This window comes from Pseudonaja textilis, chromosome 1 (genome assembly GCF_049901715.1).
Source record: "Pseudonaja textilis isolate UNSWEBS1 chromosome 1, rPseTex1.2, whole genome shotgun sequence".
Taxonomy (NCBI): Eukaryota; Metazoa; Chordata; class Lepidosauria; order Squamata; family Elapidae; genus Pseudonaja; species Pseudonaja textilis.
This window is the reverse complement of record NC_141990.1, coordinates 244,558,984-244,572,571: the sequence shown is the minus strand read 5'-3', so window position 1 is coordinate 244,572,571 and position 13,588 is coordinate 244,558,984.

The window sequence follows — 13,588 nt, the reverse complement described above, 5'->3', positions numbered from 1 at the left end:
AAATAGTAATAATAATAAAAAAAGAAAAAATAATTCTTCAGGTTCTTGTATACCTTAATTCAATCAATTCGTTAGATAACAGTAAAAATTCAAAAATGAAGGAAAAGACCATAAACACACACAAAAAAGAAAAAGTTGTAAAATCCTTAAAAAGGCGGAAAAGTGAAGAATAAAAAGCTAAAAAAAGAAAGGAAAAGTTCTTCAGGTTCTTCAACACCTTAATCCAATTAAGAGGTCTCAATTAGGCCAGAAAGATAAACAAAACAAAAAAAAACAATATGGAAGGTAGATGGAAAGACAAAAATACCAGGAAGAGAGAGAGAGAGAAAGGCTACTCCCTTAAAAAGAAAAGGAAGGGAATCATTAATACTAAAGCTTTTCCTTTAAAATAAAAAGCAGGCGTAGAAATTTAACTTCCAAAGACAAGAAAAACAAAAACAAAGACAAGTTCCAAAGAGCCAACAATCCAAATAGCTATTACAAAAAGTAAACTGATGATGAGGGGTAGCGCAGCTTAGAAAAAATAAAAAGAGCACACTGCACTTCGTTTAATTATCTGAGGCTCTTGTTATAACTCTCTTCTCCAGAGACTTATCACCTTTTCTTTTCCTATAAGCTTCAACACCAGACTCCAGCTCTTGATAGAAACCCAGAAGAGCACCTGCAATAATACTCTCCCATGCTCTTCCCTCTATCTTATCAAACAGGCAATGTCCTTGAAAAGAAGTCTCAGTTCTTTCTCAGCTTTGTCTGGTCAAAAGAAAAATAGAATATTTCCAAGCCTCTAGTTGGCAGTGTTACAAAGTTTCTTTTGCTTTCATTTTCCCCCTCCTTTTCCAAGCAAAATATAATAAGAATTGATTAAAAAAAGAAAAAGATAATTTTAAAAAAATAACTAAAAGAGAGTCTCTAGCCTAAAATATTATAAAATCAAAAAGGAGAAAAAGAATAGATGAAAGAAGAGAAAAAAAACCAGTCCAGTTTCAAAATATAAGATCATGTGTAGAAAATCCAGCAATGAGAAAAAAATAAAAATATTACTTTGACATTTCTGTTTAAAATCGCCGCTTAATCACTTCTGTCAAAACTTTTACAGATTCTTTCTTTTCCTTAGGGTGTCCTTTCAAATCTTAGAATAAAGAAAAAGTTCTCACCAAACCGGCACACCATGTTCTCACCACACTCTCTCTTTCCATTCTCTTTCATTTCGGAGCTGTCTCAACTTCAGCAGCTTTAATGGCTGCCTCTTTGCCGCTAGCAAAAAGAGCTTCTCCTGGATCTACCAGGGACTTTGCAGTATCCCTGGGATCAACAGGATGTGCTCTTTACATTCAGCATCTCTTCGGGAAGGTTTAGATCCAATTGGACCGTCCAGGAGCAAAGATATCGGCACAATCTCAGACCTCCAAGATCGCATGCTGTATTGTTGTGATGCCAGCTCTGCCCTCACCCCTGGAAGTTTATAAGAAGAAATTGGACAACCATTTGTCTGAAATGGTATCGGGTTTCCTGCCCAAGTAGAGAGTTGGACTAGAACAGGGGTCATCAACCTTTTGGACCTCAGGGACCACCAAACTCATAATTTTAAATCCCAGGGACCACTAACTGGTTCTGTGGGCATGGCCTAATTTGTGGGTGTGGGTTGGCGATCATGTGACTGGCTGGGCATGACTTGTATGTAAATATTATAAATATTTATATAAATATTGATTTTTTTTATTAAAAAGAGAAACTTTTTTCCCAAAATCAGGCAAAGCAGGCAGGCAGATAGAGTTGCTCACAGAATCATTCAGTGATCTATCTATCTGTCCTTGGCTAGCTCAGTCTCTCAAATTTGCTTGCCGTGAGTCTGCACTGAATAATAGAACCTTCAATCCTAAGGGAGATTTGGCTGTGCTTAAAAGCAGAGCTGAAGATCTAAAGACTAGCTAGAAAGTAAGAAATCCAACCATTTCCTGCTTCCTAGCTAATCTAAATATCCAGGCACAGCAGAACAGATGATGGTCGGAAAAAGGAAAAATAGCAATTTAGCAGGCAAGTTTGCCGGGTAAGGAGTGAGTGGACAGGGAGGGTTCCCACGGGTCAAGTGGGGAGCACAGCCTTATGTTTCTGCGCAGCCTGGATTAATTGCTTTGGGGGGGTGCTCTGGGGGTGAGATTTCTATGCGGCCCACCAAAATTTTCTTGCAGCCCACCAGTGGGCTGTGGCCCACCAGTTGGCGACCACTGGGCTAGAAGATCTCTAAGGTCCTTTCCAACTCTATTTTATTCTAGGTGTTCCTCCTTACAGATAGTCCTCAACTTACTTCCATTCATTCCGCAATTATTCAAAGTTACAGTGGTGCTGAAAAAAATGGATTTATGACCAGTCCTCAGAATTGCTGCCATTACAACAACTCCATGATTGCAAATGGTCCCTCAGGTGCTCAACTCTTGATTACAATGTTACATTGATCACCACTCATCTTCCGTGCTTCTCACAAGTAAAGTCCTTGAAACTGGCAATGAACATTACAAGTTGCCCCAGTAAATTGTTCCTTCCACTTTTTCTCCCAAGGAGCCCACTACAGAGCATGAAACTAAGAGATCTCTCATTCCTTAGCAACTTCACATGCCCACAGTGTATAGCATTCACTCTCCCATAGCGCCTGACCCACTAATACCTCTTCTGGCACTCCCGTGGTCCCCACCAACCTGCCCAAGCTCCCTACTACCTTCCCACAGCACACATCCATTCTGTACCATCTGCACATGTTCCCCCATTTTTCTTACCTGGAACTCCCATCACTTTCCATTTAAAGAACTGCTTCTGAGGATCTATCCTTCCATTTCGGCACCATCAGAACTGAGGAAACATCTTGGATAAGAAGCAAAATATTTTCTTCTTCTTCTTCAAGCAAAAAATAAGTCAGTTGCCTTTTGTCAAAGTCCAAAAGCTCAGAAGACAAAACCTCTGCTCCCAGTGACTGACCCAGATTGGATCCTGAAAGAGAAAAAAAACCCCACCTTTGAGACAGTGCCATTGAGTACATGCTCTGATTATTAAACTAGTGTAAATTGATATCCTTCCATTACATTATTTCTATTTGGAGAGCCATTTTTGAGCATTCAAGCCAGGGATATTTTGTATTATATGTGGACATTGTGGATTGAATATGGAATCTTCTGCATAATAGATATGTACATTGCCACTATTGGCCTTCCCTGAACTAACACTGTCCACTCTGCAAGGTAACCATTTAAACTCTCAGTCGCATTACATATTTCTGGAAGAGGTACATTATAACAGCCACAGTAAGTACAAAATGTCACCATGGAATGTGCTCACAAGACTTTTTCAACACTGAGATTTAGAATTCTCCTTGGGAAAGTGAGTCAATGAAAACATTTTATGTAATACTGGAATTAGCAAGAATATTCCCAGTTGCATATCAATTATAACTAACAGTCTCCATTTTTTTCAGCTATGGGGAAATAAGCAACTTGGAGATGCTTACATTAAAGCAAAGAACAAAGTTCTGAATTATTATTTTAAAGAAAGCTGTGCAACATGCTTTTTATTACAGATGGCAGATACGTTTAATGTTCATTTTCATACAAGCTTGGCCATTTAAAATTTCTGAAATCTATAAACAAAGAAGGGTATGCACTCTGAAATCCACATTTTTCAGAATTTAATTACATACACAAGAAAGAAAGAATGTACTATAAAAATAACACTAGAACAATTAGATACAAAATTATACATAAATATTTTATTTCATATGTATCACAAAGCATTATAATATAGTAAATAAAGCAGATTTTAGAATTGTAAATATTACAATCAGACTAGGAATCAATAGTATTATATGGCTGCAAAAATAACCCACAGAATTTTAGATTACATTAATGATATATTGCTTCTAGCTCATGGGACATAATAGTTTCTCTCTATCCTACATTACCAGATTCCTTTTTAAAATGCTGTATCCAATTCTGGGCACCAGAATCCAATAAAGATTAAAAACACCAGAAACAAATATAAAGAAGGATTATTGGGGAACTGGAAAATAAGCCCTATAAGCAAAGTAAGGGACCCAGGTAGATTTAGTCTTTAGAAAATATGGCTAATGGGGACATGGTAACTGTCAGGCTTGTCTCAGCTTAGATGTTCACGAAAGAAAGCCCCTCAGCCCCATTTGTAGTGAAAAGTATAACTTTTACTGAAGCCAAGTGGTTACAACAAAGCAAAGCCAGATCTGAATATTCCCACATAAATCCAGTGCTTTTCTCTTCTCCTGAGCCCTCCTCACTTGGTGCTTTCATAAATGTCCAATAGTGTTCAAACTACAGTAGGTGTTTTGGTAACAGTCTTAAACACTCCTTGGTGAGTGTTCGCATTCCATTCTCACATTTGGGTCCTTGGATCTGCCAGGCTCTGTTCTGGGTTGACACCTCTGGTTCCTCTCATCCTGTCACTACCCACTCCCTATATCCCCTTCCTCCTCTCTCATCTCTTTTATGGTAAGATGCCATTGAAGCAAAGCAGAGCTTAGGCGATGACTCTGTGTTGCCTTCGCTCTCATACTTTCAAGCACAGCACTGTCCCAGAAAGGTCTTAAGTAACCAAAGGCAGATTCTAGTTAAAGGGAAGAAATGTCCTAAGAGTTTTGCAGGAGGCCATCGTAGTCAAAAATGGACCTTGGGAGTCTATAACATGAACTGGACATTACTTGAAGTAGATGGAGAGCTGCAAAGAGGAGGGAAAAGAAAAAAATATTTCAGACTGGTAGAGTGACTGTTATGTCCCTGGAACTCTAAGGAGTTCCCACTCAGGTCCGTTCGCGCTGCGGGGGCGGCTGCCCCCTCGCTCATTGGTTGGTTCTCCCCAGCAGCCAGCTATAAAAGCAGGCTATGGGGTCCAACCAGTTGCTGATCGCTGCGAGCCAGTTCCAGGCTTGGCAAGCACGTTCAGTCCTTTATTATTCTAATAAAGTATTTGTTGCATCCATGCCCTGGTTCAGCCTCTCATTTCCCAAACTTAACACTGGCGATGAGGATGGGATGGCTACCAGAGGCACATTGCAACCGCTGAATCACTAAGCCGCTGATCCGCAGCCAGAGAGAGCGATCAGAAGGCAATAAGAGCAAACGCTGATCCACAGCTAGAGAGAACGATCAGCAGACAACGAAAGCGAACGCTGATCCGCAGCCAGAGAGAGCGGTCAGCAAGCAGCGAGAGTGAGAAGCGTCTGTAGCCACTTGTTAGCCAAGCTACAGGGAAAGTGAAGCGCTGCGAGCCGCAGCCGCTCGTTTCTTTAGGCGCGAAATTCAAACGGCTGTCATTTGAATTTCTGCCCTAAAAGTACAGCGCGGTGCTGTAATTCAAGTCACTGACGCCCACGCAGGCGCGAATTTCAAAACGCTGCCAACGGCCGGGCAGCCTAACCACGTGTTAGCCCAGAGAGAGAGAGAGAGCTGTGAAAAGCCTCTCCAGAGCTGAAGTCACTTGCCTGACACAGGCACAAGAAACCTTCCTGCTGCTGCCCCAGAGAGATTTTTCCAACAGATTAGACAACCTGATTTCCTCACTATGAATTCCAATCCAGTCTTCCCAGCGTTCAAACCGGATGAGGAGAAGTGGGAGTCATACAAGAACCGCTTTAACCATTACATCAACGCAATTGGGCTGGCTGATGCAGGGGAGCACCGGAAAAAGTCTTATTTCCTGATCTACTGTGGAGCCATCGTCTTTGACACTGCCACAGCACTCGTGGCTCCACGTGAGTTAAAAAACGTTCCATGGTCAGAACTGTTAGAAATCCTTACTAACCACTATTCTCCCAAACCCTCACAGATTGCCAGGCGATTCACCTTCCGTATGAGGAAGCAATCAGGCAAAGAAACCATCAACCAGTACATGGCCGCCCTCAGGACTGCAGCACTCCATTGTGGGTTTGGAACCTACCTGGAGGACATGCTCCTCGATCAGCTAGTTTGTGGAGTCAAGGATCTCCACCTCCAAAGGCGCCTACTCGCTAAGAAAGACCTCAACCTCGCACAAGCCGTCGAGGAGGCCCTGGCAGCAGAGCTGGCAGCACACTCAGCCTCCGAAATCCAAGGTCCTACTTCCAAGCCAACGGCAGTTCCAGTCCACTCCGAAGAGGTGGTCATAGAGGAAGGCCCCAGTGATGAAACCAACATCCACCGCCTCGCCAACGCCAGGCAACCACAGGTAGGAGCCAAGCAAGAAAGCATCAGTCCACCCAAACACATCACCCTGTGCCTATCCTGTGGTGGATCTCACCCGAGGGCCACCTGCAAATTCAAAGGAGCCACCTGCAACATCTGCCACAAAAAGGGGCACATCGCGAGAGTCTGTCAAGCCCCTCACAACTCGGCACAAAGGCACCCTCCCTTCTCACATTCTGGACCTCAGAGGCAAGTATTGAACTGTCGCACATACCCCATGCCAAGCACACTTGCCATACCATTAGTAAAATCTCTCTCTCCGTTTTGTTAGAAGGTAAACCTTGTCGCATGGAGGTTGACACAGGGTCAGCGCTCTCAATTATCTCGTGGAGCACCCTCAAGAGGCTACAGCCCAGCCTATCAAGAAGCCGGCTCCAGAAGTGCCAGTTTAGCCTGAAGGACTACCAGGGGAAGGACATTCCTGTAATCGGCAGAGGCAAGTTCCTTGTCAATTTTAAAACTTTCAAAGGTCACCTACCTCTAGTGGTAGTTAACGGCAACCTCCCCACACTCTTGGGGCTTGATTGGTTTCCCCATCTCGGCCTAGGGCTAACAGGAGTCCATGCTGTCTCAACCTCTGACACTGACTCCTTATTCGCTGACTACTCAGATGTATTCAGCGAGGAGCTGGGGTGTTATAACGGTACCCCTATCTCATTCTCAGTCGACCCCCAAGCAGTCCCAATCAGGCTAAAACCGCGTAGAGTCCCATTCGCTATTCGGCCTAAATTGGATGCGGAATTGGATAAATTATTAAAACAAGGGGTCATTGAGCCAACAGATTTCGCCAAATGGGAGACGCCCATTGTCACACCCCTCAAAAAGACGGTAGCCTGAGAATTTGCTCGGACTACAAAACCACAATTAATAAGTTTTTACAAGTTAGCGCTTACCCAGTGCCCGTCATTCAGCACTTATTACACACTTTTGAACCTGGCAGCATTTTTGCCAAATTGGACATGTCTCAAGCGTATCAGCAGTTCCCTGTTGACAACCAAACAGCAGAACTCCAGACCATTGTCACTCACAGGGGTGCTTTCCGGTGTAAGCGTCTCCAATTTGGCGTAAGCGTTGCCCCTGGCATTTTTCAATCCCTCATGGAGCGGATTTTGCAGGGCCTCCCTGGCGTAGTACCCTACTTCGACGACATCTTAGTCTCGGCCAGGGACAAACCCCAACTCTTCCAGAGAGTTCGAGCAGTGTTAGAGAGGTTCAGACAGCATGGCCTCAAATTAAAAAAAGAAAAATGTGCCATTGCCACTAGACAGGTGGACTTTCTGGGTTATAAAATTGACGCCTCAGGCATTCACCCCTGGAGTCCAAGGTTAAGGCAATTCACGAGGCACCCACTCCAACCTCCAAAGCGGAACTGCAGGCCTTCTTGGGACTATTGAATTTTACGCATCCTTCCTGCCCCACAAAGCATCAGTGGCAGAACCCCTGCACAGACTGTTGGATAAAAAATCGCCTTGGCACTGGGGTCACAAAGAAGACTCCGCTTTCGCGCAGTCAAATCATTACTCACATCAGAGGCGGTCCTTATTCAGTTCGACCCCAACCTTCCATTAGTGCTAGCAGCAGACGCATCCCCTTTTGGAATTGGGGCAGTGTTAAGCCACAGGCTCCCCAATGGCCCAAGCTCCCATCGCTTTTTTTTCCAGGACGCTCTCTGCGACAGAGCGAAATTATAGCCAAATCGATAAGGAAGCTCTAGCAGCTGTCGCAGCAGTGAAGAAATTTCACGAATTTCTCTTTGGCCACTTTTTGAGCTGGTCACGGATCATAAGCCTCTCCTGGGTCTACTAGCTGGGGACAAACAGACCCCTCAAGTCCTGTCTCCTAGAATGACGAGATGGACTCTTTTTCTAGCGGCATACTCGTATAGACTCATACACCGTCCAGGTAAAACGTTGTCCCACGCAGACGCCCTCAGCCGCTGCCCCCTGCCGGCTCCAGCTGAAGACCCTGCACCGGTCCATGCTATTTTTGAGGTCACCCAATTGGACCTCCCCATCACTGCCCTTGACATTGCGGCCAAATCCAAGACTGACACAACGATCGCCCAGGTACTGGACTGGGTGAGGAGGGGGTGGCCGGGCGGTGATGTTGAAACCAAATTTACGCCATTCAAGACCCGCCTACAGGAATTATCCAGTTTGCAGGGCTGTTTGCTGGGGCACACGAGTGGTCATCCCGACCTCACTGCGTACCCGAGTTCTGGAGCGTTGCACGAGGTGCACCCTGGCATCGTCAGAATGAAGGCATTAGCACGCAGCTACGTATGGTGGCCGGGCCTCGACGAAGACATCATCAGATGGGTAAGCTCCTGCCATCCCTGCCAGGAATCCCGTCCAACCCCTCCAGTTGCCACCCCACTAAGGGAAAGCGCCAGCGCTCCGTGGTCCAGAATTCACATCGACCTAGCCGGCCCGTTGCACGGAAAATGTTCCTGGTGGTCGAGACTCCTACTCTAAGTGGATTGACGTGGCACAACTATCCACAACCACCACACAAGCGATTACCAAGGTATTAACTCGCCTGTTTGTAACACACGGGCTTCCAGACTCTATTGTTTCCGACAATGGCCCCCAGTTCGCATCAGCCAAGTTCAGCCGTTTTGCTGCCAACCTGGGCATCCGCCACATCTTCACGGCCCCCTTTCATCCTGCCAGTAACGGATTGGCTGAAAGAGCCGTTAGGACCACTAAAGAAGCTCTAGATAAGTTCAGCAAGGAAGACTGGCACCACAAACTCTCCCGTTTCTTGATGAGCCAGCACGCAACCCCGTGCACAGTCACTAATAAGTCCCCAGCTGAGCTCCTGATGGGCAGACGCCTGCGGACTGTATTGGACAGGCTTCACCCACATTACTGCCCTGACTCTCCCCTCGCTTCCACATCGGGGGTTAGGCATTTTGTCTTACAGGAACCCGTGTTCGCGAGGAACTTCGCTGGAGACCCTCTATGGATCCCGGGCGAGATCGTGGCCATCACCGGACCCAGGTCATATCGGGTCAGACTGGAGGACGGCTGAGTCTGGAGAAGGCACCTGGACCAGCTGCGGAGGCACCACAGCACTCTTGTCATCAGTGACCCAGAATTACAGACCGGGGCGAGGCCACAGCATCAACCCCACATCAGCACCAATTCCGGTGACCTGCTTACACCAGCAGCCGATCCAGGGAATCCAAACACGGACAGCGGCTTCCTGATGGCTGACCAGTCCGAACCAGTCAACGGGAGCTCGTCCCCAGTGACCAGCCCTACGAGTCCCGAGCCAAACCGCACCGAGGGACGCGTTCGTGACTCCTCACCGATCCAGCCTTCCCCTACAGACTCTGAACTGACAGACAACCCACCAGAGTTGCGCCTGTTCTGGGTGCCAGCATAAACCTCCGGCCTATCTTAAAGACTATGCGTGTTCTGCATCTGGGGGAAAGGGTGTTATGTCCCCGGAACTCTAAGGAGTTCCCACTCAGGTCTGTTCGCGCTGCGGCGGCTGCCCCTCGCTCATTGGTTGAGTTCTCCCCAGCAGCCAGCTATAAAAGCAGGCTGCGGGGTCCAACCAGTTGCTGATCGCTGCGAGCCAGTTCGAGGCTTGGCAAGCACGTTCAGTCCTTTATTATTCTAATAAAGTATTTGTTGCATCCATGCCCTGGTTCAGCCTCTCATTTCCCAAACTTAACAGTGACATTATTCAAAAGAAGTGAATTGAATCTCAACATTTCTTTTTCTATAAAACAAGCATTGCTCCCAGGAAGAAATGGACTAGAATAACTTAGAAATGAAAGTAAGGATACAATTTCCTTGGCTTTCAAATAACATTCATGTAAAACCATTGCAGTATGATCTTATTAACAGTCAAGAAAATGGGTACATCCATATTTTTCTGCTTAAGAATAAGTAATTTTACTACAGCTGTAGACTAGAGGTGTAAACCTCTAGGCCGGGGACCTGGATTCAGCCCACAGATTGCTTAGATATGGCCTTTGGGGCCACCCTCAAAATAATGAAGGACTGGCCCATGGTGCAGGAGCCATTGCAGCTGAAAATGGAGCTCTCAGGGGCTGCAGGAGGCCCTCCTGAGCTCATTTTTGCTGGCAGAGGGTTGCAGGAGGTTGTCGCAGCCAAAAGCAGAGCTCGGAACCACATTTTCTCTGCCAGAGCACTTGGGCCACCACAGGCACCCCCGACATGAGTGACATGCCCATCCTGGTCACCCCCCACCCCTGAGGCCAAACACAACCAAATTGCAGCCCTCAATGAAATCATGTTAGACACCCCTGTTAGACTATAGCAGTAGAATAGAATTTATATACATTCTATTCATATAAAGATAATCTACAGATACCTGTCATTCTTCCATCTGCAGGCATACTAACCTATAATCTCTACTGCTGTGTTTTCATCATCCAGACTCCACTTCATGCAATGTTTTGTATCATTCTGAGAAACAAAGCAATTTTAGTCCACTCAGATGATATACAGCACACTCTCCTCATTTACTGGAGATATGGTACTCTCAATTCAGTAGGCAAAAGTCTTTTATATGGTCCCAGATTAAGATCACAAACCTTGCATTGTTGCAAGCACGATGGTGGTTGTCCTAGAACACCCAAACAGTACATATCAAGCCACAAAGGCACCAGCAATATTATACTTCTAGTTTGCCCATTTAGCTAAGTGACATAGCAGTGGGATGGTTGAAATATGAGCCACTTGTCCACAGAAGTTATGAAAGTACTTACTTTCACAGAAGTCTACAGAAGAAAATTAAAATGCCTTTTGGCATTCTTTAGAAAGACTGTGTAAGACTCAAATTGCTCATCCTGCATTCTGTTCCATCACAGTCAACTCAATACTTACTGAAGATTGGAGAAGCCATTGCTGTTTGGTTTACTGCTTTCAGAGACCTTAGGAATATGTTTCTTGTAGAGGAACATAGATACCTCACCCCAAAAACTAGGTTCGATGCCTGCTGAAATACATGGGTTATGCTTTCAGGTTGTCCTATCTGGGCCACAAAAGTCCAAATAGCCATTCTATTTGCAGCCTCTTGCAGCAGCGAATCCACATCTAACAGCCTGGGCATATGCCAAAGCCTCACGTAGGCAAAGGAGTTTTGATATATGCCAAGCCTCACGTAGGCAAGGGAGTCTTCGATACCTGCAAGGCCTCACGTAGGCTGAAAGCAGATATCAGGAACAAAAAGATGCTGCCCACCTTGGGCTACTGGCTGGACTGCAGGCGCGGATTGGTTATTTTGTATCCCTTAAGCACTGTGATTGGGTGCTACAATATATCCACTGAGACCCCCAACCCTTTTAACATGTAAAGTAGGCTGAACTCTCTTTTGTGACGTTTTGTGTTCAATAAAAGGGCTTCCCTGAGCGCGTGCTCGGGGCTGCTCATCCAAGACTGAACCGGCTTGGTGTCTTTCTTGATGCATTGGACTCAATGAGAAGCCTTCCTAATGCGGAGCAAAGCCGCATCTGGTGACCCCGACGTGATCTGCTGAAAAGAAGCGGACCCGCCTGCCTTCAACCTCCCATCTCACCCGGCCGGACGAGCCAGTTGCAACCCAGGGACGCCGTCTAGTCACGGATCCTTCCCCAGGAGAAATCCTCCCTTCAGGTGAGTATGGGCGGGAAATTCTCTAAAGCGCAGATGGTGCATCTGCAGGAATTAAGGGAATTAACGAAGAGCTCAATTTTTATTCTTAGGAGTCAGGGCAAAAAGCTCCTGGCTCCAACTAAAACGGACCTCAGAGCCCTTTTAAAATACATCCACACGCAATGTCCGGCTTATCCGGAGGAAAGGGGTCCTTAAAAGTCTCCACATGGCAACGTTTGGGTGACTTTTTCATGATACTCCCAGGGCTCCGCCAAAGATTTTAACCACTTGGAGGGTGGTAATGGAATGTTTGATAGTTCAGAGCTCAGCGCTGACTAACGCTGGCAGCCCCCTTGCAGGAGGTCCCCCTCCCTATGCTGCTGAGACCAAACCAAAGATGCTCTCCCACTGGAAGCCTCTTCCCCCACAGCTCCTGAACCCTTGGTTCCTCATAAATTAAATCCTGTGGGGATCAGACACCCATGGGAGCAGTTGCACAAGCCATGGCACAGGGCGCAAGGAGGGCTCTCTTACCCTAGAGGAGCTCTCCCTCTGCCCCATAGAATATGTAGGGGATAGAGCTGGGAATTTGGTGCCCAGGCTTGAGCCCTTATCCATGAAATTAATTAGAGATTTAAAACAAGCTGTGGCCATGTATGGCATTCAGGCACCGTAGATGTCAGAGGTCTCATTAACACCATCAGCATCTCCTTTTTTATGCTACCCCAAGACTGGAAAGACCTCTTCCGAATGATACTGACAGGACCGCAGTATGTTGTGTGGGAATCAGACTTTCGTGCTGAAGCTGAGAAATTTGCTCACGATCGTGGCTCAAGAGCAGATCAAATTTTTGGCATGGGCCAATTCGCTGACTTAACATCCCAGACAGCGATCCCACAGCAAGTTCTCGCCCTTGTCAGTATCATCGCTATCAAAGCCCTTGATAAGGTCGATGATCCTGCCTCTGGGGCCATAGGCTCCTTTTCCAAAATTACCCAGGGGTCACACCAACCCTATGCCGAATTCATAGAAGAGCTCCAAAAGGCTGTTCAGAGGCAGATTTCAAATGAAGAGGCCCGCAGAGAGCTTCTATTGAAATTAGCCTTTGAGAATGCAAATGAGGATTGTAAAGGATTCTGCAGCCTCTGGCTGCCCGAGGGGGCTTCCTCTCGGACTATCTAAAGGCTTGCAGAATCGTGGGGACTGTTTCCTACAATATGGAACACCTGGCAATGGCCCTGCAGCACGCAAATTCTCAAAACAGGCCAGCTGGGAATTGCTTCAATTGTGGGAAACCAGGCCACTTCAAAGCACAATGTAGGGCTAGGGACAATCCACAAAACAACAACAAGCGAAAACAATTTGCCCAAGGTGCAAAAAGGGGTACCATTGGGCAAACCAGTGTCGCAGCAGCACCCCCAACCGCAGGAAACTAGAGGGGGCAGTCAGCCAGCCCCGCTCAAAGGCTGACACCATATCTTTCCAATTAATTGCTTCTGAAGATATGGAAATTGACATCCCAGGCACTGTGTACTTTCTCCCCACGTGTCTGAAAACCATTCCTCCTGCCATGACGCCCTCATAATTTATCCTATCCGGGACCTCATGGCAAAGGAATTATGTGCATCTCCATTTCTGAGAGATTCCGATGACTTTTCCTCAGTTGCCATAGCAGTAATTGGAAATACTCCCACAAAACTTAGCAAGGGAGAACTAGTGGCAACTGCTGTTCCAGTACCTGTT